Source organism: Agelaius phoeniceus, unplaced genomic scaffold (assembly GCF_051311805.1).
Source record: "Agelaius phoeniceus isolate bAgePho1 unplaced genomic scaffold, bAgePho1.hap1 Scaffold_103, whole genome shotgun sequence".
Classification (NCBI taxonomy): Eukaryota; Metazoa; Chordata; class Aves; order Passeriformes; family Icteridae; genus Agelaius; species Agelaius phoeniceus.
This window is the reverse complement of record NW_027509871.1, coordinates 56813-70763: the sequence shown is the minus strand read 5'-3', so window position 1 is coordinate 70763 and position 13951 is coordinate 56813. Positions and strand designations below refer to the sequence as shown.

Sequence of the window (13951 nt, the reverse complement as noted above, 5' to 3'; positions counted from 1 at the left end):
AAATGATAGTGGTAAACATAAATATAGAAAACAAATAGATAAACACATAAAACTATACTATATAGTATATTATTGTAACAGATGCTAATCTATAGAAACGATAGTCTATTATATATGTATACAAAGATATATAAAGATCGGTTGTAAATATAAAAATATTTAGATAGAGTTAAAAGGAATTGGGGATTTTCTGGGATTTTTTTTATTAGGTTATAGGCTGGGGTTTTTTTTCTAGATAGAAATAATATAAAAATAAAAATCCAGATCTCCAAATATATAACGCGTATACCGATCTCTCTAAATATTGAATATAAAGAAATAGAAGTAAAAGAATATCTAGGATATAAAAATACTATATATCTATTATTCTATTAAAAGGTATTCTCTCTAGTATGTATAATACCTACAAATGTAATAAATAAAAATTATAAAAGTAAATGTGAAGAGAATGATGAAAAATGAGATGATTTTTAGAGTTTTAAATATGGTTTAGATAAAGGGGTGTCTTTGGTTTTTGTTTGGTTAGAGGCAGGGGTTTTATTTGAAAGAATAGAAGTATTATAGAAATGTGAATCTTAAGATAGAAATCTATCATAAGTCTAGAAAGAGAAATGACGAAACTATGGATAGAAATTGAAATCTAAATCTATGTCAGTAATATGAAGAGTTGTAGTATAGAATAGAAATGACCTTATGTGGCAATATAAATGAGAAATGGGAATAGAAATAGAAGAAGATGTAAATATAGTTGGAAAGAAAGGGATTTTTTTGGCTTTTGTTTGAGTAGAGGCAGGGGTTTTATTTGAAATAACACAAGTGTTCCAGAAGTGAAAATCTGAAGGCAGAAATAGATAATCAATGAATCAAAATACGTATAAAAATATAGAAATAAGTCCTCGGAATAGATGGAATATAGAATATCAATTGATTTATAAATTGACATTGATAAAGAGAAATGGATCAGTAAGCAATACACATTATAAATAGAAATGTGACTATCAATAGGAAAACCTAGGGGTAAAATCTATTCAAATATTGTCTAAAAGAAAGGGTTGGGGTTTTTTGGGCTCTTCTTGGGTTAGAGGCAGGGTTTTTATTTGAAATAATATGAACATAGATATTACTCTTACCTGTTTCTAAATATTGAGATAGATAATCAAGATATAAATATAAAACCTAAGGAAATAGAAATAATAGGAAGGGATGTAATATAGAATACAAATAAGAGTATACATTGATATACAGTTTAAATGTCAATGTGAACATGAACCTGAAAGATACAATTTTAAAAAAGATTGAAATAGAGTTGAAAAGAAAGGGGTTCTTTTTGGCTTGAATTTGGGTAGAGGCAGGGGTTTTATTTTAAATAATGGAAGAGTTACAGAAGTAAAAATCCTAACACAGAAATATAGATGAAATATAGAAAGATAGGAATAAAAAGATGTCAATAAATAGAAGAAATAGGAACAGATGTAAAATAGAATATAAACTTATAAAAAATCGGAAATTATAAATGTAAAAATAAACATTACACATCAATATACATTTGAAATATAAATGTGGATATAAAGATGAAAAAAAAATAATTTTTTTACAAATTTAAATGCAGTCGAAATTAAAGGGGGTTCTTTTTGGCTTTTATCCGGGTAGGGGCAGGGGAATTATTTTAAATAATGTAAACGTTACAGAAGCAAAAATCCTAACAAATATATACTTACTATGTAAAAATATGTATAAAAATAGAGAAATAAATTTAAGTACTAGGGAGAGATGTAATATAGAATAGAAATTTATTTATAAATAGAAATGTATAAATATACATCAATACGCATTATAAATAGAAAGGTGAATATTAATATGAAAAACTATTTTAAAAAATATTTACGTATTTTTTAAAAGAAATTGTTGGGTTTGGGTTTGGTTTGGTGTTTTTGGTTTTTTTTTTTTTTTATCCTATTAGGTTAGAGGCAGGAGGATTTTTTTCTTCTTCCTGGTTGTTTTGGGGCATTTATTTCAGAGCAGCTTCTGGGGGGGATCGCCCCTGTTCCTTTTTGCCGCCTTGGCCGCCCGCAGGCCCAAGGCGCGCGGCGCCCCCGGCTGGGGTGGGCGGCAGTGCTGCCGCCTTGTGGGCAGAGCGCGGTACTGCAGCCCGGCGCCGCCGCCAGGCAGCCCTCTTGGGCGTGGCGCGTGGCGGAGTTTGTTTGACCTTCTCAAAAGGGCGGAAGAACGGAGGGCCCCCGGCGGTGTGTCTATCCGGAATGCCTGCACGGAACACCGATGCCGGCGCGGCCCCGACGAGCTTTTCTGTGGCGTTTCAATTGCGATGATGGCATTCCGATTCGCCTGCAGGGTTCGGCGTCGCGGGAAATCGTTTCTAGGGCTCGAGGTGGGTGTCGGCATTTTGATCAGGCAGCTGGCAAAACGGCTACGCCTTGGGGTCTTTCCAAGGGGCGCTGGGGGCGGGGCCGGGGCGGGGCGCCGTGTCGACGAGGTGACGTCATTCGGCGGCACTCTGCCTGCAGTTCGCCCATGCAGACGGCAGGGGGCGCTGTGCCGGCAGTGCGCCCATGCAGGCGGCAAAGGGCGCTGTGCCTGCAGTGCGCCCATGAAGACGGCAGGGGGCGCTGTATAAATAGAGTATTAAGTATAAACTATCTAGAAGAAGAAATAAAAGCTCGATGTCACCTGCAGCTGTAGAAAATTTCAGGCTCCCATGGAGGAAATAGTTTTCCTAAAATCATTACCGTTTTGGGGTTTTTTGCACTCCCCGGTAGCCTGAACGTTTCTACTGCTGCTTTTTTATCCTAAAGCCAGAATGGAAATCCCAGATTAGAAATACAGGGAAAGAAAGAGAGAAAGAAAGAAAGAGAGAGAGAGAAAGAGAGAAAGAGAGAAAGAAAGAAGGAAAGAAAGAAGGAAAGAAAGAGACAGAGAGAAAGAGAGAAAGAAAGAGAGAGAGAGAGACAGAAAGCGAGACAGAGAGAAAGAAAGAAAGAGAGAGAGAAAGAAAGAAAGAGAGACAGAGAGAGACAGAGAGAAAGAAAGAGAGAGACAGAGAGAAAGAAAGAAAGAAAGAGAGACAGAGAGAGAGAGAGACAGAAAGAGAGAGAGAAAGAGAGAAAGAAAGAAAGAGAGACAGAGAGAGAGAGACAGAGAGACAGTGAGAACGAAAGAAAGAGAAAGAGAGAAAGAAAGAGAGACAGAGAGAGAGAGACAGAAAGAGAGACAGTGAGAACGAAAGAGAGAGAGAGAAAGAGAGAAAGAAAGAGAGACAGAGAGAGAGAGACAGAAAGAGAGACAGTGAGAACGAAAGAGAGAGAGAGAAAGAGAGAAAGAAAGAAAGAGAGACAGAGAGAGAGAGACAGAAAGAGAGACAGTGAGAACGAAAGAGAGAGAGAGAAAGAGAGAAAGAAAGAGAGACAGAGAGAGAGAGACAGAAAGAGAGACAGTGAGAACGAAAGAGAGAGAGAGAAAGAGAGAAAGAAAGAAAGAGAGACAGAGAGAGAGAGACAGAAAGAGAGACAGTGAGAACGAAAGAGAGAGAGAGAAAGAGAGAAGGAAAGAAAGAGACACAGAGAGAGAGAGACAGAAAGAGAGACAGTGAGAACGAAAGAGAGAGAGAGAAAGAGAGAAGGAAAGAAAGAGACACAGAGAGAGAGAGACAGAAAGAGAGACAGTGAGAACGAAAGAGAGAGAGAGAAAGAGAGAAGGAAAGAAAGAGACACAGAGAGAGAGAGACAGAAAGAGAGACAGTGAGAACGAAAGAGAGAGAGAGAAAGAGAGAAGGAAAGAAAGAGACACAGAGAGAGAGAGACAGAAAGAGAGACAGTGAGAACGAAAGAGAGAGAGAGAAAGAGAGAAGGAAAGAAAGAGACACAGAGAGAGAGAGACAGAAAGAGAGACAGTGAGAACGAAAGAGAGAGAGAGAAAGAGAGAAGGAAAGAAAGAGACACAGAGAGAGAGAGACAGAAAGAGAGACAGTGAGAACGAAAGAGAGAGAGAGAAAGAGAGAAGGAAAGAAAGAGACACAGAGAGAGAGAGACAGAAAGAGAGACAGTGAGAACGAAAGAGAGAGAGAGAAAGAGAGAAAGAAAGAAAGAGAGACAGAGAGAGAGAGACAGAAAGAGAGACAGTGAGAACGAAAGAAAGAGAGAGAAAGAAAGAGAGACAGAGAGAGAGAGACAGAAAGAGAGACAGTGAGAACGAAAGAGAGAGAGAGAAAGAGAGAAAGAAAGAGAGACAGAGAGAGAGAGACAGAAAGAGAGACAGTGAGAACGAAAGAGAGAGAGAGAAAGAGAGAAAGAAAGAGAGACAGAGAGAGAGAGACAGAAAGAGAGACAGTGAGAACGAAAGAGAGAGAGAGAAAGAGAGAAAGAAAGAGAGACAGAGAGAGAGAGACAGAAAGAGAGACAGTGAGAACGAAAGAGAGAGAGAGAAAGAGAGAAGGAAAGAAAGAGACACAGAGAGAGAGAGACAGAAAGAGAGACAGTGAGAACGAAAGAGAGAGAGAGAAAGAGAGAAGGAAAGAAAGAGACACAGAGAGAGAGAGACAGAAAGAGAGACAGTGAGAACGAAAGAGAGAGAGAGAAAGAGAGAAGGAAAGAAAGAGACACAGAGAGAGAGAGACAGAAAGAGAGACAGTGAGAACGAAAGAGAGAGAGAGAAAGAGAGAAGGAAAGAAAGAGACACAGAGAGAGAGAGACAGAAAGAGAGACAGTGAGAACGAAAGAGAGAGAGAGAAAGAGAGGAAGAAAGAGAGACAGAGAGAGAGACAGAAAGAGAGACAGTGAGAACGAAAGAAAGAGAGAGAGAGAAAGAGAGAAAGAAAGAAAGAGAGACAGAGAGAGAGAGACAGAAAGAGAGACAGTGAGAACGAAAGAAAGAGAGAGAGAGAAAGAGAGGAAGAAAGAGAGACAGAGAGAGAGAGACAGTGAGAACGAAAGAAAGAGAGAGAGAGAAAGAGAGAAAGAAAGAAAGAGAGACAGAGAGAGAGAGAGACAGAAAGAGAGACAGTGAGAACGAAAGAAAGAGAGAGAAAGAAAGAGAGACAGAGAGAGAGAGAGACAGAAAGAGAGACAGTGAGAACGAAAGAAAGAGAGAGAAAGAAAGAGAGACAGAGAGAGAGAGACAGAAAGAGAGACAGTGAGAACGAAAGAAAGAGAGAGAAAGAAAGAGAGAAAGAAAGAGAGACAGAGAGAGAGACAGAAAGAGAGACAGTGAGAACGAAAGAAAGAAAGAAAGAGAGACAGAGAGAGAGAGACAGAAAGAGAGACAGTGAGAACGAAAGAAAGAGAGAGAGAGAAAGAGAGGAAGAAAGAGAGACAGAGAGAGAGAGACAGTGAGAACGAAAGAAAGAGAGAGAGAGAAAGAGAGAAAGAAAGAAAGAGAGACAGAGAGAGAGAGAGACAGAAAGAGAGACAGTGAGAACGAAAGAAAGAGAGAGAAAGAAAGAGAGACAGAGAGAGAGAGAGACAGAAAGAGAGACAGTGAGAACGAAAGAAAGAGAGAGAAAGAAAGAGAGACAGAGAGAGAGAGACAGAAAGAGAGACAGTGAGAACGAAAGAAAGAGAGAGAAAGAAAGAGAGAAAGAAAGAGAGACAGAGAGAGAGACAGAAAGAGAGACAGTGAGAACGAAAGAGAGAGAGAAAGAGAGACAGAGAGAAAGAAAGAAAGAAAGAGAGACAGAGAGAGAGAGACAGAAAGAGAGACAGTGAGAACGAAAGAAAGAGAGAGAGAAAGAGAGAAAGAAAGAAAGAGAGACAGAGAGACAGACAGAAAGAAAGAAAGAGAGAGAGAGAAAGAGAGAAAGAAAGAAAGAGAGACAGAGAGAAAGGGAGAGAGACAGAGAGACAGAGAGAAAGAAAGAAAGAGAGACAGAAAGAGAGACAGAAAGAAAGAAATAGAGAGAAAGGAAGAGAGCGAGAGAAAGAAAGAAAGAGAGAGAGAAAGAAATAGAGAAAGACAGACAGAAAGAAAGAAAGAGAGAGACAGGAAGAGAGCGAGAGAAAGAAAGAAATAGAGAAAGACAGACAGAAAGAAAGAAAAGGAAAAAGGAAAGGAAGAAAAAAAAAAGGAGGAAGAGAAAGGAAGAAAAAAAATGAAAAAGGAAAAGGGTGAGAGTGAAAAAGAAAGCGCGAAAGTGGAAAAGGGGGTGAAAAACAGAGTGAAAAAAAGAAAAAAGATTAGGAGTGGAAAAGAAAGGACATTCGGGAGGGGCGGTGCTGCCTAAGGTGCTTCCGCGCCCAGGAGCGAAGGAGCCGTTTGATCCCCTGGCGGGAGCGCCGCTCCCGGTGGCGGAGAACGGAGCGGTGGCTGTCAGTCCGAGACTCCAACTCCCGGCAGGCCCTGCGGCCGTAAAGCGCGGCGTCTGACGCAACGGCCGACGCGCCATATGAATGGCTGGCGGGCCGAGGCGGCCGCGTGCCGGGGGAGCGGGCTGGGCGCGGGGAGCTCCCGGCGCCTGTCCCACGCGGGACGGAGCCGCGGCAGCGACGCCGGAGGGGCGAAGCCTCCGTCCGGCCGCCCGCACGGAGCCGAGCGGCGCGGAAGGGGCGTCCGCCCGGTGCCTCGGCCTCGCTCAGCGGTCCCGGTGGCGGGGGCTGAGCTCGGGCGGGGCGCGCTGCCGCCCGCCGATGGCGGAGCGCCAGGCGGTGCTTTGCTGCCGCGGGCCGGGAGCTGCAGGAGCCGCCCCGGGCGAGCGGCGCCGGGCGCTGCCGCGGTCACTGTGCGGCGGCTGCCCTCGGGCTGGCGGAGGCGCGGGAGCCGCCGAGCTGCAGCCGTCTCCCTCGGGCCGCTGCCGCTGCTGCGGGCGGGGGCGGACGAGCGGCTGCGGAGGCGGCTCCGCGGCGTGCTCAGCCTTGCGAGCAGAGAGCGCTCGACATCGCTGGCATGACACGGCTGCTGAGTGCCTCAGTGCTCGTGGCTCTTCCTTCCACGCAAACAGATGGAGCGGCATCGCTGAGCAGTAAAACACAGCGATGGCCCGGAGAATGGCGAGCGCAAGGAGCGCCGGGCAGGATCCTTCTGATGGCACAGGTGCGATCGGCAAACTCAGCCCCTTGTGCCCCTGCCCTCCCGACCCCCAGGGGAAATGCTCTCCAGCCTCGAGCTGCTGAGAGACAAAACGTGTGATTTGACACTAGGGTCCGGAAAAGGTTTCCGTTTAGATTAGCAAATGCCTCCATTGTTCTCGGTTACATCCTAGGATCGGTTTTAGGCAGTGACTTTCTACCGCTTGTCGGATTTTCTTGTGCAATAGTAAGAAAATAGGCAGGTCTGATACTGGTTTCGCTTTTTTTCTACTTCATGTTCCATGAGCTGCTTTTATCCAAGCAATTGTTTTAAAGTTCTACTGTAGGCGTTTCTGGTTCACTTTTTTTTTTTGTTTTTTTTCCTCTAAATCGGCAGTAAATATAGCTGAGTAAAATTACCTTGGTTTTCTTCCTTCTTAAATGTTTTTATTGATAATCCTATTTGAATATGCAGAACACGTGGGTATGTCCTGTAATATATCCTAGCTTTTCTTGTTTACAGGGTACTCAGAAAATATTTTTCCCTTCGAGTCCCACTGAAACATTCTCCGTGCAATCTCCGTTAAGGTCTGTGTTTACAAATAAGCCACCATCAGCTGAGATATTTGCCTGTGTACCTTTTCCTGTCATTCAGAGCTTGCGTTCTGTGGTTTTTATGATAAACCTATCAAACTTGCGAAACCGTTTTGCAAGTCTTGACCGTTGAAGGCAGCAAGAAGTGGTTTTAAAGCCTGTTCTTGAGCAGACGAAGGGAAAAAGTGTGAATTTGCTGCTGAACTTGTCCTTTTTCATTTGACTTGCCTTGAATTATTTAGGAAGAGAGAGCACTAGAAAAAAGAGAGAAATAGAATTGGTTCTTGAGCCCTCCTAAAATGCTCCCTGTGATTCCGTGTGGAGCCAAAGTGAAGGGTGATGGAACAGAGCCCCTGTGCTTTAGAAGGAAATCAATTTCAACCTGATCTCCACCCTGAGTCTCCCTAATTTCTGTTTTTAAAATGCAAACTCAGTTTAGGAAGTGTTGGGAGTTAGTATTTTGGGGAAGAAATGGCAGTTGCACAAACCGTTCCATTTCCCAGAGGCTCTGGGAAGGATTCATTTTGTAAGCGCTGTAACTGCCATCGGTTGGGGGTTCGGGGTTGGAATGTGCACTTGCCCTCCTATAAAGCACTCGTTCATTTGCATTTCAGTGCCAGGAGTCTGGAGAAACTGGAGAAGAGCCCAAGAGACATTTTTCATCCTGAGATACAAAAGGTAGGAAGTGACTTTTTTTGGTTTGGTTCTTTTTCTTTATGATTTCCTGGAAATAGAAGTAATTAAGTATAGATCCTACTGGTTTGTTTCTTCCAGTAGCTAATAAGAATAATAATAATAATCTAATACTACTTAAACTGTCTCTTTATCCATTGAACTGGCCATTTCAAATCCAAACTTCTAAACACCAATAAAACCATCATCCTTGTAGAATCTTTAATAGGAGGGGGCTAAAGATGCTGTTTTTGTTGACAGGATTTATTGGTTCTTGAAGGGCAAGAGGTGAGTACAAGCCTAACTACTTCTTGCTCACAGACCCGTCCGGTGAATACGGCTTTGTATTTGGATGGGCTTTTGATGACTTCTAAATCAATTGCTCGTTACAGTAAAAAGAAGTCATGTTTTTTTGAACCTGACAGCAAAAATAACTTGAAGCACCAATTTAATAATAATTGATCACCCGTCTAAGTTAATGATTTTATGCTATACTATCAAAGTTTAAAGGTAAATTATTGTGTAGTAGGAGATGGTATAAAATGTATGTTCTAACGTGTAGGATGTATGCAAAGATTAGAGGAAACAAATTTTTATGTCTTCTGTTTGACTGTTTACCAAATAATATTTGGTTTTATTTTCCTGGGATCGGTGAATTTTAAATTTGGAGTCCTCTATGCTAAGGATGGTCAGCTTACAGGTGATGAAATGTTCAGTCATGGTGAGGTTTTCACCTTCTCCTTAATTGTTTTGCTCATCTGAAAAGAAAAAAAAAAAAAAAAAAAAAAAAGGTATGTTTATTATTTGTTACCCCGTTCTGTCCGTTTCCTCAGTATTTGCTGGAGCTCTGCTTACCCAAGCTTTGGGTAAAACAAGCTTTGGGTTCCTTCTGTCCCACTGGGTGTTGCCCAGTTTGGTTGCATCTGGTGAAATTCAGCCTGAGCCCTTACAGAACCAGCTCAAACCAGGTGAGAGCCATTCGCAGCTCTCTCAGGACACCCGGAGGAGGATGGGTGACGTTTCTGAGCATCTGGCAAGTGCACTTCTATCAAAACTCGGCCTGTGCAATTTCTGGGGAAAACCCTTCTGTATCCTGAAGGGTTCCTCAAAGTCTGTTGAGGATCCGGTTAGCAGTTGCTCACCTGGATGGTTCCAGCTCCTCAAGCTAACACTTGTACTCTTGCCCTGTAGTTTAGATCTATTGTAGTTTTGTTATTTTGCAAGATTTTACATCTTTGGACAGTAACGTGCATTTCACTCTTTGGAACCTCTCGGATAGTGCTTTGGTGCAGCACCACCTAATGGGACACTTGGCTGCTGTGCTGAAGGGCTTGGTTACTAGAATTGTAAATCCCGGAGAGTTTGTAAGTCTTCTGTCCCCAGGGAGGTGTCACGCTTTGTTCACCGTTGCTCTGTTTGTCGGGTGCTGCTTCTCGTCGGAGGTATTAACTTCAAACTGCCCTGTTCTTTTTTGAACTTTTTTTCCTGGTTCTCTCCGTAGGGCAGGGAAGGACTCTCGTATCCCGGTCGTCAGACTCAGCGCTGCCCGAGAAGATACAGAGACTGTAAAAATCATAAGAAGCAACTAGGACTGCAGAGGAAACAAACTGGAGAGAACAAAAGGTGATATTGTTCTCCTTAGCCTGGATTAGAAACATCCACTGCGCTTTGATGCCGGTGGCTGCCAGGGGCTCGTTAGGTCTCTTGAGGCAGGTGTAGGTGTTCACTTGTAGGTTCTATTTTTTGGCAAAGGACCACGAGAGAAGTTTATTTATAGATCCAAATAAACATTCATCTTATCTGAACATAACCTGTCATCCCCTTTCTGACATTAAGGACTCCTGTATAAATACTTGGGGGGGTTTTCTTTGTCGTTTCTGAATGGTTCCATTTTGCCGGCTACTTGAACGAGTCTGAGGGGGTTTAATTGCATACTGCTTCCTTGAAATTCTGTTGGTCTCTGCTTGGAACCCTTCTTGTACTGCTTAATGAAAGACTTCGGATGGTGTTTTCTTGCCTGTTTGTGTTTAAGGTCGTGCTCTGATGCATTTACAGAAGCCATGGCAGGAGAGAGTCAGCTGCTGGAGAAGAGGAGACAGTACTATCCCTGTGCAGCACGGAACTGTGCTACTGCTGTGTCATCAGCTGTGTCTGCACTGAAAGTAGCCACCTTCACTTGTAGGTAGCTCCTTGGTGCTTTAGGACACGCTGAGGGATTTATTCCTTTTGGGATCCACGATGAGAATTCCCAAGAGAGGTAGTAGTAATAAGGTCTGAGATTGGAAAAAAGCCTGTGTCCTTGGAATGTTGTTGTTGTCGTCAAAAGTTAATTTTTCCTTCTTTCTTAGCCAGTAGTCAGCTTTTTGCTTTATTTTTTGTGGTATCAGTATTTGATTGTTTAAAAAATTGCTTCAAAAGAACTGCAGTGGCTGGCCACCAGGACCTTGTTCCGATTTGCCTATTTGCTTGTAGCTAAAACCTTTCCATATTGTTTATCATTCTATTGAAGAAACTGCTGCCCAGTCAACTAAGAACTGAACATCTGTCTGTCTAGGACATGGGGAGAGGATTTAGGTCATGTCTTTGTTTCCAGAAAAAAGTTCCAGTGTAGTTTCTAACTAGAGGAAAAGGGGGGGGGGGGGGGGGGGGGGGGTGAAGACGCGGGGCTCTGATGCCCCTGGGGGCACCCCGAGGTGCCCAGGAGAGGGAGCCCCACTGCGGTGCAGGAGCAGGTATGTTATCACGTACTAGAGAGCAAATTATAAATAGAAATATGAAAATTATAAATATAAAAATATTTTTTAGATCGTTAAAGAAAGCGGTTTTTTTAACTTGTCAATAGGCAGGGTTTTGATGATAAAAATGATAAATACAAAGAATATGAAGGTAGAAATCTAAGTCTAGAAAGATATCATAAATACATACAGATAAAGTTTAAAACTAGAAGAAAAAATCAGTTGCAGCAGTAGATACGATACATAATATAGATAATACTTTAAATACATGTCTAGAATTTTATAGATATTATAGATAATTATTAATAGATTGCATCAAAAGAAACGATAAATATAAATGTGAGTATAATTACACAAAGTATAAAAATATTTCGATACCGTTTAAAAGAAGGTGTTTTCGTGTATTTATTTGGTTAGAGATGGGGTTTTTGTTTGGATTAATAGACGTATTCTAGAAATATAAATCTAACTGTAGAGAGATCCAATCGATAGAGGAGGCTATTTCTAAAAACACAACCGAACGCCGCCGCCTTCGGGGGAATCGCACGAGCTCGGCCGAAGCAAGGCGAGAGCGGCCGACCCTGACGGCCTCGAGCGAACCGAGGCGAGGCTTCCGAGGCTGCCTGAAGCGAAGCGAGCCGAGCTCAGGCGAAGCGAGCCTGCTGCTCTCGTGCGCGCTGCTTAGCGCCAGTGCGCTCCCAGCCTAATGAGCTCCTGCCCGAGCCCGCGCTCCCGGTCGTGTCCGCGCCGTGGCCGGGCCACCCGCGGGACGCGGCAGCGGGAGAGCCCCGAGCCGGGCGAGCTGAACGGGAGGCGGCGGCGCTTGCCCGCCCGCCGTCGGGGAGCCGAGGCGAGGCGAGCGGAGCCGAAGAGGCGAATGCAGGCGCCAAGAGCCGAGTTGAGGCGCCAAGAGCCGACTCGAGCCGAGCGTCTCCGGAGCGAGCCGAGCTCCGCCGAGCGCCGCAGCATCCCGGGTAGGGCGAGGCGCCGGGCCGGGCTCGGGGTGCAGCCGGGGCTCTGGGAGGCTTCCCCGCCTGTCCCTCTCTCTAGCCCTCCTTCCTTCTCCCCGTCTTCGCCTTCTCTCGCTCCCTTTCCCCCATTCCCTCTCCCCCCGCAAAGCCGGCTCCTTCCTGTCCTGTCCCTAGCCCGCTACTCCCTTCTGTTCCCCCTGTCTCCTTCCTCTGCCCAGCCTCCGTGTACCCTCGTCCCGGGCTTTCCCTTCCCGTGCCGCTTTCCTGCACAGCCCGAGCTCCCTCGCCGCCCTTTGTCGTGCCCTGCTCTCGCTCCTCTCTTCCCGTGCCCCCTTTCCTTCTTTGCCCCGCAGCCGCGGGGCTCGGGCTGCCGGAGAATAAAGCCCCGAGGGCCGGAGCCCGGCGCCCCTGGGCCCTTGCGGGAGTCCCCGCGCGGGGCCGGAGGCTCTCGGCGGATCCCCCCGTGCCGCTCAAGCAGCGCGGCCGACAGCGCCGGAGCTGCGGCTTTGCCGGCATCGCGCTGAGAGCGGCCCCCGCTCCGTGCCGGGCCGTCCCCGCCGTCTGTGCCGCTCCCTCTCTCGCTGCCCCTGGCCCGTGACAGCGAGGCTGGGCAGGAACCTCAAGCCTTCTGGGGGCTGCCCCCCCTTTCTTGTTGCAGCAGAATCCCTTGCTGGGGCCATGCACGTGTGGGAAGGGCTTGGGGGAAGCGCTGCGCTGCTGTCCGGGGCAGTCGGATTCGTTCGGAGCCTTCTTTGGGGGTCAGGGAAAGGCGGGGTGAAGACTCGGGGCTCTGATGCCGTTGGGGGCACCCCAAGGTGCCCGGGAGAGGGAGCCCCACGGCGGTGCAGGAGCAGGTGGGGGGCGGGCGAGGGGCGGGGGTCACGCTGGGTGCCGTCCCCCGGAGGGACCCAAAGCTGCCACCAAATGCACAGGGAGGGGTGAGTGGGTGTAGGATGCTAAAACCTGGCAAGGCATTCGGTTTTCTAGGTATTGCTAAAGAATAGGAATTGGTCTCTAAACTCAGCTGGGGAGAAACCCTCTCTATGCACTCATTTGTTTACAGGAATGTAGAAGGTTCCGACTGGAGATGGGTAGTAGTTCTGAAGATATTGCCGTGAGGTTTTGATCTAGGAACGGACCGAGCTGTGCCCTGGAACCCTCAGAACAGCTGCAGGGGCTGAAGGCGATAGAAAGGGCTCTCTGGCACCTTTTGCCTCCGTTCTCTGCCAGCGCCCAAAGCGTGTCGCAGTCCCGGAAGAGGCGCTTGTCATCCCGAGAGCCAAAAGGAAGACGTGTAAAATCCCAGCTCTGCCTTGTGTTTCGTGTGGGTTTTTTACTTCGTATTGATGTCATTCCAGAGAGCAAGGAAAGAAGAAATGTGACCGGCTCCCACTATTACTGTGTGAAGGCTTTCTTGAAAGGCTGCTGTATTTCTATTGTCTTTTTCCACTCCAAGCTTGACTTTTGCCCTCGTTTTTCGAGCTCTGCTGCATTGGGGGTGTCCCAAGGAGGGCGGGGTTCCTCAGCAGGGCTCTTAGGAGGCGGCGCTGATTCTGCTTTTTCTGCAGGCGTCTCAAAGCGTGCTACCAGAATGACAGTTTTGTGCACTGGAAAGCTTTCCCTCAGTGCCATCAGCGCACGTCCGTGTCTGAATTGTGGAAGCAGACGGACTAAGAACAGCCAGCACCCGGAGCAGATTTCTGTTGGCTCTGTGTCTGTGAGAAGCGGGCTGTGTGCTGGACGGGGAGAGGCGCTGTTGGGGAGTGGCATCAGCGCCAGGTGTGAGCTGTGAGGATGATGAGGGGCCGGCTCCTGCCGGGGGGGGGGGGTGCGAGGCTGTTTTAGGGGGAGGCTTCGCCTCAGCTGCCTTTTGCATGGAGCTGCTGAGTAGAGGGGTTCATGGGGGGGCTCCCGGGGCTGTCTCATGGAAGGACTGCGAGAGCTTCTGGCAGCGTCTGGGCGAACACCT

At 46.2% G+C, this 13951-nt stretch overlaps 1 long non-coding RNA gene across 1 annotated transcript; it reads left to right on the top strand.

Annotated features, from left to right (window-relative positions):
• Window positions 1–6405: 6405 nt before the first annotated feature.
• Window positions 6406–9516, top strand: LOC143692780 (uncharacterized). The gene is made up of 3 exons (XR_013180341.1): window positions 6406–7035; window positions 7534–7598; window positions 8219–9516. It is a non-coding gene; the product is annotated as an uncharacterized LOC143692780 (long non-coding RNA).
• Window positions 9517–13951: the final 4435 nt, after the last annotated feature.